At 35.7% G+C, this 13,068-nt stretch overlaps 1 protein-coding gene across 1 annotated transcript in view; it reads right to left on the reverse strand.

Annotated features, from left to right (window-relative positions):
* The window catches only part of DENND1B (DENN/MADD domain containing 1B), a 168,599-nt gene that overhangs the window by 10,545 nt on the left and 144,986 nt on the right, over positions 1-13,068 (reverse strand). The window lies entirely within an intron of this gene.

The raw sequence follows: 13,068 nt of genomic DNA on the forward strand, positions 1-13,068 counted from the left end.
GCAAAGCCTTGATTAGCAAAAGACTGGCTATTGGAGGACAAACATCACTAAATTTTACTACTTACCCCTTCTTGCAAGTATATCACACAAAGAGATTTTCTGTTTTCTGATAGAAATATTTGCCAAATTTTGGTTGATGTGGTTTACTGAGCATGAAGAAAAATGGATTTTTGAAATAGCAAATACAAAAGAAGTCAGGAGTCTAAATCTCTTTACATAGCTATATTTATATCAGGGTGTTAAACAGAATTGCAGAGTAAGTAGTACACCAGCTTGAAAACTGCACTAAGAATGCTTTTGTGCAGGATAATTTACTGTAAATTACAGTTAACTCAAAGTTAGTGTACACTCAGAGCATCCCACGGGGAGCTTGTGTAGAGTAGCTGGTGTGCTGTAAATTCACACACTACCATACTGAGTTTTCACTAACCTCTTATATCACATTATTATTTAGCAAACAGAACCAGGCTAAAGATTTCTACTATACTTGAAAAAAGTCTCTATCTTGACCAGAAAATTTAAGTCAGGAATTTTAGTCACTTGTGCTTCACAAATTACTGTGTTAAAGTCTGTGCATCAAAAACTTACAAAGATTAACTATGCAGGCAATCACTCCACTGAAGAGATTCTGAACGTTCTGAACGTTGGAAAACTGGACATAATTTAAAGACATATGGATAGAATTTGTGCAACGGGAAAACAGTGTTAGCTAACTTTAAAGAAAATCATACTAAACTAAAAAGAAGTGCTACTGCCCACATCTCATCACGCAGTTCACCGAATGCCTAAACCTACAACAAGCCCCTGATGGGGAAGAAATACGGCCTTGATTTCAGACTACAAGGAGCTTGGAAATCTTGTACTGTGAGGATTTCAGTACGTCACCTATTACAGATGTTGTCAGTGTTCTACATGTACCAGGACACTCTGTAACTTTTTCCTCCCATTATTGTCAGGTAAGTCTCAATGTTCACTTTTTACAGACTGACATGTTTTTTCTTGTTCAACAGGAGAGGATTTAATTAAAGCAGCAAGTTTTGATAATGCTTTCCATAGTTCTCCACCCACGAAGAGGAAACGTGGTTCTTAATGTGTTAAACCAAGTAACAGTTGATAGAAAATGAAAGAATTATTAGAGTATTAAAAACTATGAAAGAACCTGAACTAAGCTTCACACTAAGCAAAAGTTATAGGATGGAATGCAAAGAAACAAACTTTTGATATTTCTAACTCTTTGAGTTTTATGAGTTCCTTGTGTCACTGCCATCAGTCTTGTAATCAACCATATCCCCACTTGTAACTAAAGGGAGTTTAACCACTCTGTCTTAATTTATACTGTTAATTAGTTATCTTACTGATCACTGCCTCAACTACAGTCACTGTTTTCAGTTTAAAAGTTGATGTTTTAAGTATCTTCACTGGGACAATTGAAATGCTTTGTTTCTGTAACACTGGTAAATCACTACTTCCCCAAGAAAATTTTGACATAAGATTCATTGTAATTAAAGCTCTAATCCTGGAACTGACTCTTGGAGGGAAAAACCCCATTTCTGTCTCACTTTTTTTTGAATTTCCATCAGAATTAGATGGTGCCATCACATTTACTTCTACTAACATAAAGACAAGCTTTTGCAGGAAAGAAGGTTCTTTAAAAATGTTGAGAAATTTCAGAAAAGAAAACTAAAACTGATGCTTGTTCATCTCTAGATGGATTAATCCTGACAATGGAATAAAATCCCACAAGCTAACACTCACTAATTTGTTGAAATAATAAATAATATTTCAAAGAGCAAAAATGGCATGTTTAAAAAAAAAAAGAAAAAATGAAAAAAACAAAGAAAGGTTGTGTCTTTGAAAAACAGGAACTGAATAAAATTAATTAGAATCAACAAACACCACAGGCAGAGCAGTGGCCCCTCAGAGCATCTACAAACAGAATTATGCAAGTGTGTTAGTGAAAGCAAGAATAACATCATAAAGGAATATAATAGAGCATATGTTGATAAACCTAAAAAAAAAAAAAATCCCCAAACAAAAACTTGTAGTTCATCATGGTCAGACTCTTTGAAAAAATATTTTTGTTACCAATTTAAATGTTTAGGTTACAAAGTTATACAGAAAGACTTTCAAAAACTAACCCAAATAAAATGGGATTTACATACAAAGAAGAAAAAGCAAAAGAGGAAGGAAAGGAAAATACCTGGCTGTAAATAACAACATTCTCCAGAGTTTACAGCTCTGTGAGCTAGCCATGGAGACAACAAGCAACACATGTTTTTGAATAGGTGACTTTCTTCTAGGAGCTGTAATAAAAAAGACTGCAAGGGAGGGGTATTGTCCAGACTACTTTGCAAAGAAAGAAAAAGAAAGAAAGAAACTCTTAATAAATTCCAAAAGGAGAACTATAAATCTTTTTCAATGCTCCACTAGGCAAAGTGACATAGTACGTGCACCTGCAAAAGCTGTCAAAGTCATTTAAGAAGTCCTTCCATTACTGACGTACCCTGCTGTTTGCAGTTATTTAAGCTTTTAATTTCTGTCTTTTCTGCATTTTGAAGTGTGTAACCTTTTTTATACCTTTTTATGAAAAAAGGACAGACTTCTGTTTCCTTCCTGATCAGCATTCTAATAACAACCAGACCATTTAAATTTATTACTGCAAGAAATGATATGGTCACACTCCTTTCTTGCTGCACCAGAACTTTATAAAGTCTTAATAGACTGCTGTCATGTTTTTTTCTATAAAATAAAGAAATAACCTTCTTTAAAGTACTCAATTGTTTTGCTTCTTCCAACGAGTTCTGTTTATTATAAACAGTAGATTTATTATGTATCCACTTCATATCAAAACATGATTCAACTTTTGCTATTTCAAATTTTTCCCACCTTCAGGCGCACTGCACTGCAAGAACCCATCTCTCATCTTCCTCAGAACGTAACAGTTCAACATAACACAACAAGTTGTGTTCAACTTAAACACAACAAGCTCCTGCTCTCCACAAGTCACTGTTGAACCATCAAGCCTGTGTGTAAAGGACAGCAAAGGAACAACCGCAGCTGGTGTGAGGATATTTTGCATACATAGTATACATCCTCTTTGGTTTCTGCCCCACTTCAAAATCTCATTCCACAAGTGGTCTGCAACCTATGCAGTTGGGGTAAATACTGATCACTGAAACCAGAAAAAGAATGTGCTGACACACAAACCACACAAAGTGAGAACAGGTCCTTAAACTGTTCTCTTCTGCTCGCTGGTAGCCTCACAAAATGTACTACTTCGGCATAAAAACATAGACAAAAATACATGATTTAAATGTAAGATGGTTACATCCTTGATTGGGCATGAGAGTCAATCTTTGAAATGTCAGCTTTTTATTTAATGCTAGACCTTTCAGAAGCACAGCTTTCTGGAATGAGTATTATTGATCTTTACTAAGGCATAAGTTTAACAAGGCTGCTGCTATTAATTGTCCTCAAAGCAAGAAACAAATAATCTTTTGATAAATGGCAGCACACATATAATTTCACATTTACCAGCTACTCGATACATCAACACATATAAAGTTTCAAGAAAAGAAAAATATCTACTATGGTTTAAATTTATGAAGTACTGTTTCCTTTTTCTTAAAAATTTAAAGATTATTCATTCAATACAAGAAAGCAAAATAAATACAAGGCCACTATTATTTATGATTCAGTATTTTATTTTACCTGTCCTCCTCTACAACACAATCACAGATGTAATTATGGCTTTACCTCCAGTAGAGAAGCAACAATCTCTCAATCAAACTTTCTAGTTAAGCACAACCTGTTGCCTTCCTTTCAGGTTAAAGATTTTGACCTAAAGCAATGGATAATGAAATCACAGGGAAGTACTTCACATTACACTCCAAAAGAGCTGAAACTGATGGGGGAAGAGGGAAAGAAGGGAGATATAAAAGAAGCACAGTTGCTAAACTTTTCTTCTTTTTCTGGGACATGCTACAAATCAACCACAAGCTTAAGGCAATGCTAGGGGTACCAGTTAGTTACATGGACATCAGACCAGGATAGATGCAAGCAGTAATTCTAGATAAATCTCTTGAAAGGATCCCTTGAAAAAAAAATTACTTGTGCATTTTTACTCACAGAAAGTAACACAAAGTAATAATGCCTTACAAAAAATATGCCTCTGATATCAGAAAAGTTGTCCTGGGTATAAATTAAATAAATGTTATCTAGGATGTTATATTTGCTTTTTAATTATTTTATTATTATAACACAGGACTCATTGATAATTTAAAAACTATTAATCTTAAATAAATAAAAACAACCCTTCATCCTTCCTAGAATAGAAATATTCTCTACTTTAACAGATTCAGACATATAGATGATGCATTTGAAAGAACGTGAAATGGTTGGAAATATCCACTGCTTTATGCCATGAGACAAAAGTGTCATCAGTTCTGAGATCCTGTTAATTAAAATGATATAGAAACAGACGCACACAAAACCAGTAGGTTTCCAGTGACAGAAAGAAATGCTTTTCTGTGACAAGAAAGAACCTGCAAGAGCAGGAAATCCCCCAAATCTGTTCAGAGACAACCAGAAATGTGTAGATAAGAATATGGGCACAGTACTTTGAAATGACAAGTAAACTATAATGCAACAGCGATCTCCACTGACTTCCGTGCAGTTAAAGGAAACATTAATACCCATGCTGAGGTAGAATTTATTTTAAGTAAGGATGATGTGTTGAGATACTCAGTCATGGATAGCACATTAGAATTATTTGTGTTCCGAATTGCTGTGGTGAAAAATAACAAACTCTAAGCTTCCTGCCTTTTCTGTATGCTATACCCCTGGACACAGAGAATAGTTGAGAATTTTCTAAAACTGCTTTTGATTTTTAAGGATTAATCACACTTCTGTAACTATGTTTCAGAAATAGCTATGTTTTTCTCCAAAACAGCAAGTAAACTTCCATTTTCTCTGACGAATCACACTCCGCTTTCCCCTCAGGAGTTCTCCACCATCTCCTGTCCCTCTGAATCAGGCCGAGCCCCCACGCTGCCCACAGTCAGGGATCACCTCCAACCAGATCTCACTCACTCTTTTCAATGGCACAGAGGCTATTCTTAGCAAAACCAGCCATTTCAGCTGACACACTGTGGCACTGTGCCACACACCAGTCTAGCTGCTGAACCATCCAAAGGCAGCCTAGCTTCACATTAATTGGCAATAAGCTGGAGCTTCAGCATTTTAAAACAGGACCTGGAGATTTTCAGTGCCATTTGCAACAACTAAAGTGAGCAGATGTTTCATAAGCAAGTATTATTTATAGAATTTTTTTCTGGATTATTTTATGAATCAGGTTCATCAGGCAGAATTTCCTGTTACACAAACTAAGAAAAATATCCCTTATTTTCCCTTTTTGATGGTTATTAATGCCCTAGGTTTATTCAATGATTAGAAGGAAGGGAAATGACAGAATAGATGTTTGAAGGGGTCACAGTGGAGACAGGAGCAGGAAGATAAGGGGAAACCTATGTCAAGAAACTAAAACTAATCCGTGTTCATATGCACAAAGGCATGTGAATGTCCATATGCACAAAGGGAGAAAAGGGAATTAGGTTTTGAGGTAACAGGGAAGTCAAGAGACATGGAAGTAACTCGGGTGTACAGTGTGTGACATCAGTGAATCAGAATTCCTGTAAACCTGGTTCATCTGGCTGGAATGTGCTCCCTATTTGATACAATTCCTAAGCAGGTAAAACAGATTACTGGTTAAATTGATCTTTTGGTTAAAATGTCCATCATGTCCTTAGATCAGCAGAACTCTCTCATGATAAAATCACTGCTGGAAGCAATCACTGCTGGTTTGCAGAACGTGTGTGACTTTTTTCAAAGGAAAACTTACCAAAATCACCAAAGTTAAAATGTACAAAGTGGATGTGATCCTAAACACAAATCTTGAGACTCCAAGGTTTAATGGAAAACACCTAGCGTCACAGAACTTTAGATGGATAAAACCTCAGCAGCACTGGACTCAGACCTAGGGACAGTGGAAGAACCTATTTGAGGGAAGCTCTGTATGAATCTTGAAAACAGACAGACTAAGCACATTTGCAAGTAAAAAAGATCTTGAAAACAGACTAAGCACATTTGCAAGTAAAAAAGACTGAGCCTTAGAAACAGAAATATTGACTCCAAGCACGTTTCGGTCTAAGGCTCCCGACCAGAAAAATTAGTAAGGAGTCACTCCTCCTTTTTGCCACCAGTAGGAGTCTTCTGCTCAACAATGAAGGTCTTTCTCTACAAGGTGCTGTGGAACAAGGATGGCACTCAGATTTGGATGCTATTCACTAATTTCAGATATTTTAGAGCCACAATTAGACAACAAACAGCAGGACAGAGGCACCATCAAGATGCATTCTAGATTCTAGGCGGGTTGAGTTGCCCTGTGGTCATGCCCCTCTCTCTACATTTACTGCAGAAAGTGCTTAGGGAAGCACTACTGCTAACTTCAGCATTTCAGTAGGGTCTCAAATTAGATGGGTTGAATCTGGGCTTTCACATTCAGAGATGCTGAGATACCTGCAGGGCTTCTCCTGTTTCTTCTATGTCTCCCTCCTTTGGCCCTCAGTCAGACTTTGTTCTTTAATGGAACTTCTTTATTCAATTTTTTCACTCTTCGGTACAGGATTACAGAGGGAAAGAAAAGGTTAGGGAACACACTGTACTAGAGCTGAAGTTTTAGACATAAGGTTGTGCTCTCCAAACCTTAAGTCCAGAAAGCAAAAGCAACATGGAAGTTGGGACACAGGTCCCAACTGTTGGCTGATGGTTCTTCTGGTTCCCAGCTTTGCCTGATGGAGCCAAAACATGACCCATGGAAGATAGAAGATACACAGCAAATGAAAGCAGAAGATACCACTGTTAAATTATGATGTCTATCAGCTCTCCTGATGAAAAAATTAATTTGGTTATTTCCATTAACTACAAAGGACAGAACAGTTCATCCAGTTTTGAAGGTACTTTGTGAAGTAGCATTTTTCTTTCAGATCCTTCAGAAAACAGAAGCCTTGGTAGACAAACCAGTATTGGTTCAACTGTCAGAAAGGTTGCCCTTTTATTTGTTAAAAACCTAAAATAGGTGACAAAAATAGCAGAAAAATCATCTGCAAATTTTTCTCTTGTCTGCATGTCTCTCTCAATAGGATAAACCAGAGGTAGGTGTGCTGATGACTTTGTCCTGAAAAATCAAGCATTCCACTAAAGGCCTACATGGTTACAACAAATTTCAGAGTCATTTCCAGACCTTTACCCTGTCCTTCCATATTTTTTTATATTTTTTTTTTTAACTGGAACCATGGTAATTAGCAAAGAGATTTCTCGAGTGACGTTTACTGCAAAACTCAAAGAAAAAGAGGCAGCCACAAGGTTTATGCTGATTTATGACTGCAGAATTAATAGCAGAACTCTGCTGTGGAGACTTGCAACAGTCCTTCCCTTAAAACCATGGTGAGAAGAGATCTGGGCAGATAAGAGCGAAGGGCTCACACTAATAAAAATCCCGGAGGGAAAAAAAAAAAAAAAGCTTTGCTAAGTTATAATGCTGCTTTTTCCTTTAAATGTGGTCACTGACTAAATTAAAATCAGTCACTGTTTAGAAGCGTTTAGAAGCAGTATCTACTATCTTCTTGTGGGGAAGAGATTTGAGCAACCTTGTAATTATAGCTTCAATTGGTAGTGTGTATTCCTGGAAATAAAATTATGCATGACACATGAAAGCACCTAAATTTTTAAAGTTGCACAAAATTCAGATAATCTTTCAGTTAAAAAAATAAAGGAAATACCGCTTGATTTCTAAGAGGTCTTCTGCTGTAAAGGCAAAGGATACATGTGTGCCTGTACTACTTCAGAAAGGTTTCAGAGCCACAAGAGGGCACTCTCGTAATCTACAATTTGAATTTTTGCTGCCTGGTGTTTTCATTTTTAATTAAAAGGAAATCTGACTGTTTTGCAGAATGAAGAGATCTTACTCGACACACCAAGACAAAAGCTTTTTCTCCAAATTAAAGGCAGCTAATGATATCTACAATATTTTCAAAATTATACCACATTAGCTAAAGAAACATAATTTACTCATTGACCAAAGCTTAACTTCAAAACTGTATTTTACTGAAACAAAACATGATTTACATTAAAACTAGCTGCCACCGTTTATGACACTTGTCAATTTGCAGTATTTTAGTCAACGAGAGTAGAAGATACCTCCAGCTATATATCCAGTATTGCCCGTGGCTGCTAGGCACAGATGTGATCTCAAGCACATCATCTGAATCCAAATACAGGTAAAGGCCCTTACTCAGAGCTTTTATGTTTCTGAAATTATTGTGGGGTTGTCTGCAGGACTCTTTTTTTTTTTCTTTCTTTTTTTTTTTTCTTAAAGGTGTTCAGTCTCCTTGTGCAGAATATGTATATTCAGCACTGCATTATCACAACCATCTCCCCTCGTCTTTTATGTTACTGGAAAAAAAAAAAAAAAGTCTTCAGAACAGCCCAGTCTCGCCACCTTTTTCAGGTTAGGAGGGTAATCAGTTACTGGAAGGCCTTTGTAGCTAATGATTATGTCATTTATTTTACTGGCCATTGTGGGGGTATTGATAAATGGGGCACTCCTGAAGGTAAGGTTATTCTGAACACATCTTGCTGCCTGACACTTGCTATCTTTGTTGAACAGAAGCCAAGTATACCTACTGCAAGCTAAATTACATATTGTCTAGTTACTATGATGTACTGCAATAAAAGTGTAAAACCTACATTCATTATATGCTCTTAAAAAGAATAAAAAAAATTTAATTCTCTTCTGTTTGAAAATACTAGGAAAAATATGTAGTCTTAACTTGGCTTTTATTATCTTATGCAAAAGTGTTTTTAAAACCTTCTTAGACACTGTATTGAAATCCTGCAAAGTCACAGGAAGTAGTTCACTTGGTTTCTTCGATATATGAACATTTAAAGTAGTGCTGACACACAGGGATTCCTGGTAAATCCACACTTAGAATCCAAATGCCCAAGTTTCCATTACGGCTGCAAGGTAATGCATGCCTAAAGCTACAGGTATTACATACATTTCCTTAGAGACAAGAGAACATTGCTAACTTACTAATTATAAAGTGAACTGGTAGTTCTTACCTGGTGTTCTGCAAATCTTCAAGAATGTTTTCTTAGTCACTAAATACATTAGGACTATTGACATCCTCAAATGCTCCATTTTTAATAAGCTACCCTATCACCTGATATAACAGTAAAATTACAAGGATCATATTCATGAAATCAAACTGATCTTCCTGGCATTCTATCCAGGCTCATAATAAACCTGCTCTCTTTTTAATTATATATTAATTTGGAACAATTTTATAGAGCTCTCACTGCATTTAGGTCCCTGTCTACCCAGAAATCTCTATTACCTGGGAGCATATAATGAAACAGAATTAAAATAGATTATGCAAAAACTGAATGCACAGCAGTCTAATACATGCACTACCGTACCCCACTCATCAATAGTTAAAGGAACTCAGCAATATCCTTCACAAAATATGACAGAGTTGAAGCAATCTCATGCTTGCATTAATTTTATCTCAAAAACGTTAGCAGGTAATTTCTTATATCTTCTACATATCTAATTAATGTAGGAGATAAAACATACCAGAGACATATTATTAGATCTAGGCATGAAACAGTTAACAGCAGTGCACATGCCAAGGTTTTAATAAGGCTTAACAACAAAAAGCTTCAATCCTCCACTTTCACTAGATTTTGTTGTTGTGGTTTTCCCTTGCTTAGGGCAATCCATCTGTTAATGTTGACTTGCAATATAGTTAAGCTCGCACACGTATAAAAAGCGTAGAACAGCTAACCTAAGCAAGAGTAAGCTCAAATGAATATTACAGAGATAGAACAATTCATCTTAGAGAAAGATTAATTGTGTGTGTGCGCACGCGCGTGCACACAGGCACGTATGAGTGCACTCCTGTTCTTTATTTTTTTAGGAAAGACTTTCAAAATGCAAATGATAGGAGGGCAAGCTGATCACTACAGTTTGCAATAACACATTTAATTATTTATCCTCCTATTAGGTTTTGACAGCTATTTTACATGCTATAATTTGTTTTGATTTACTGTTAATTTTTTTTTTTTAAAGCCTATTGCCAATCTGGCAAAAAAAAAAAAAAATAAAACCACTATGACAGCGGTGATAAAGCTTAGTAAATATTCATTGTTAAAAACGGCTCTGCACTGTGACCAGTGCTGGTATTCTCCCTGGGCCAAACTGGCCTTGTTTTCAATAAAACCAGAGAAGTATCCTATCCCTTGAGCCCTGTTAGGCAGAGGCTGCAGTTGGAACTGTCATCTTCACACAAAAGCAAAGGGGTTGGGTTTTACAAACGCAAAGCCTAATTGGGAGATCTTCATGGCTGTACCCTTGACATTTATTAAAGCCTCATCAACAAAACAGGAAATAACCGTACTAATTAGCAGACCCACAGACAAACTACTATTTGCTGGGGTAAAAGCAGATTCACTTCCTATTCTAAAGGAAACGTCCTCCCAGACCCCAAAATCCTGTTATGAAACAATTATTAAAATAATATTTTACAGTGAAGGAAACTTTCATATTATACGTAATGTTTTGAAGTAAATATGTTTCACAACATCTCAGATAACTATTAGTCAGTATTTCTATTTAAATGATTCCAAGAAGTGAAGAATGAAAAGCTCAATGCCTGCATCTAACATGACAAAATATAACAGTAAATTCTTTATATTTACAAGTTTTCAAATGCTTCAGTATGGAAAAGACAGTAATAAAGGGCAGAAGTGCCTCTTGTTTGGAAGCAAGATGACCATTAAAAGCAATCTCTCTTCTGTTTGTTGTTTAGGTTTTGGGGGGGATACTCAAATAGATGGATGTTGCAACTTAGACAGTATCTGGTCCTTTAACTTTAAATATACATCAAAATGCATGAACTGCATATTAGCACTATCCTTATACTGCTATAGACGCTCACAGGCACCATTTCAGAAATCTGGGTAGAAAGGTTCATTTGCAGGATAGGTACAGAAAAAAAGATTAAGCCTGACAACAATAGCAATCTGTGAAATACGCTTCTCTTAAATGGCAGATTCAGTACCAGATCAAACATAGTCCCTCCTATATACATGCACTTGTGAATACAAATACATATTTTTATTTGGACTTAAAGTTTAAAATCAGCGCTTATTCATACAGAAATTGCATTTGTTATCTTATTTGCATAACTACCAAGAACAAAAACAAAAACAAAAACCAGAGCAGCAACAATAGACTAATATTTTTTAGAAATATGTTGGTTCATTTGTTTTGGGGGAGGAGGAAAAAGTGGTAACAGCATGAGAGAGAGGTGTAGGAAACTGCGTAAGACCAAAGCTCTTGGTGAGCGAGTACCGCTCCTTCCTGCCCACTGGGCTCAGGTGACATTTGGGACAAGAGCTGGGGAGACAACAGGGGATATTCTGTTTGCAGCGGTGCAAAACTACAGGGCTATTAGTTACAAGCTTCGCTAGTAAACAAACCCTATATGCATATATGTATGTGTGTGCATACATACATAAACATGTATATATGTATACGCCAACAAAACTATGGACTGACATGCACTCCCTTCTGTCTTGTTTTCAAAACTAAAAGGCGACTGGTAGAACCAGCAACAGTGACACTGAAGGATTCAGCAGCACGCAGCTCTACCAACACAGGAACGTACAGAAGTTAAATTGTTCTGTCTGGACACCGGCTTTCAAAAGACATGTTTAATTGCACCAAAGTAAATTATGTTCCTTTGTATCCCTAGAATCCTTTACCTAATAGAAGGCAGTCCTACCGTATCAATTACTGCAGGTTTCTGTAATAAAAGCAGCCTATAAAAATTGGACATTGCCTATAAGGGTACATTTGTGTCATGTGTTTACACAGATACATACAATTGTAGATTCAGCTACACTAATCTGTGAACGTTGGCGTATAATGCATTAAAAGCATTTTAGTACCTCACATTATCAAATGATCTTGGTGGTGCAGAAGTTGCTATATATTAAAGTGACAGTTACCTATTAGAAAAAAATATTTTAATAACCATTCATGTAATTAACATTAGAGGTGTATACTCATACATTTAGAATTGTATATCTTCTCTTCTGATACTGAGTGAACAAGAACAAGTAGACAAGTTCCTGAAAGAAGGCAGGCACCACAGTTGCCTGTATATAAAAATATACTAAGGGCACATAGTTTAACACCTTATCACTGGTTTTAAGAGATCAAGAAAACAGGTACAAAGTAAAACCTGCCTAAATAATTAAAGCAGAAAGTCTGTGTATTATTCATAACCCTACTAAAAATAATGACTTAATACTGGTGTACAATTTCAACATCATTTAGCAATAATCTGCATCAGTTCTATGTTAAATTTCACAAACTTTCTATTTATTACGAATTAAAAAAAATTTTAAACCAAATTGATGATATAGTTCTGATTTTTATAATTGCAATATCTAAGATAAAAAACCAAATGTTGTTAGGTCAGCTGGACTGAATTTCTATATTTACTTCTTATCCGAGGAAGATATATGCATTAATAATCCATATATAAACATTCATTGTGTATATTAAAACATGCAATAACAATATAATGTAAAAATATATGCCCACATATTAAAATATGTACATGTGCGGGTATTTATTCCCAGAAAAAAGTGTTACAAAAAACTATTTTATTGATATCTTTGAACTAAAACCATTAAAATGAATCCAAAGATACTAAAACACTTGCCAAAGTTGAGACACTACACCTGTTACTTCAAATCAAGACTAGTAATGATTAGAGAACAAAAGGACAAGAGATTGGCACTGTATGAACTAGCTGACTTTTACTAATAAATAAAAACGATATGAGCAAGGTTAAAAGCCACATGACTGCCAAATCAATTTATTACAAATATAAATTTAATGTGCTTCACTATAAAAAACTAAAAAAGACAGCTTAA

Source organism: Calidris pugnax, unplaced genomic scaffold, assembly GCF_001431845.1.
Source record: "Calidris pugnax isolate Ruff unplaced genomic scaffold, ASM143184v1 scaffold63, whole genome shotgun sequence".
Taxonomy (NCBI): Eukaryota; Metazoa; Chordata; class Aves; order Charadriiformes; family Scolopacidae; genus Calidris; species Calidris pugnax.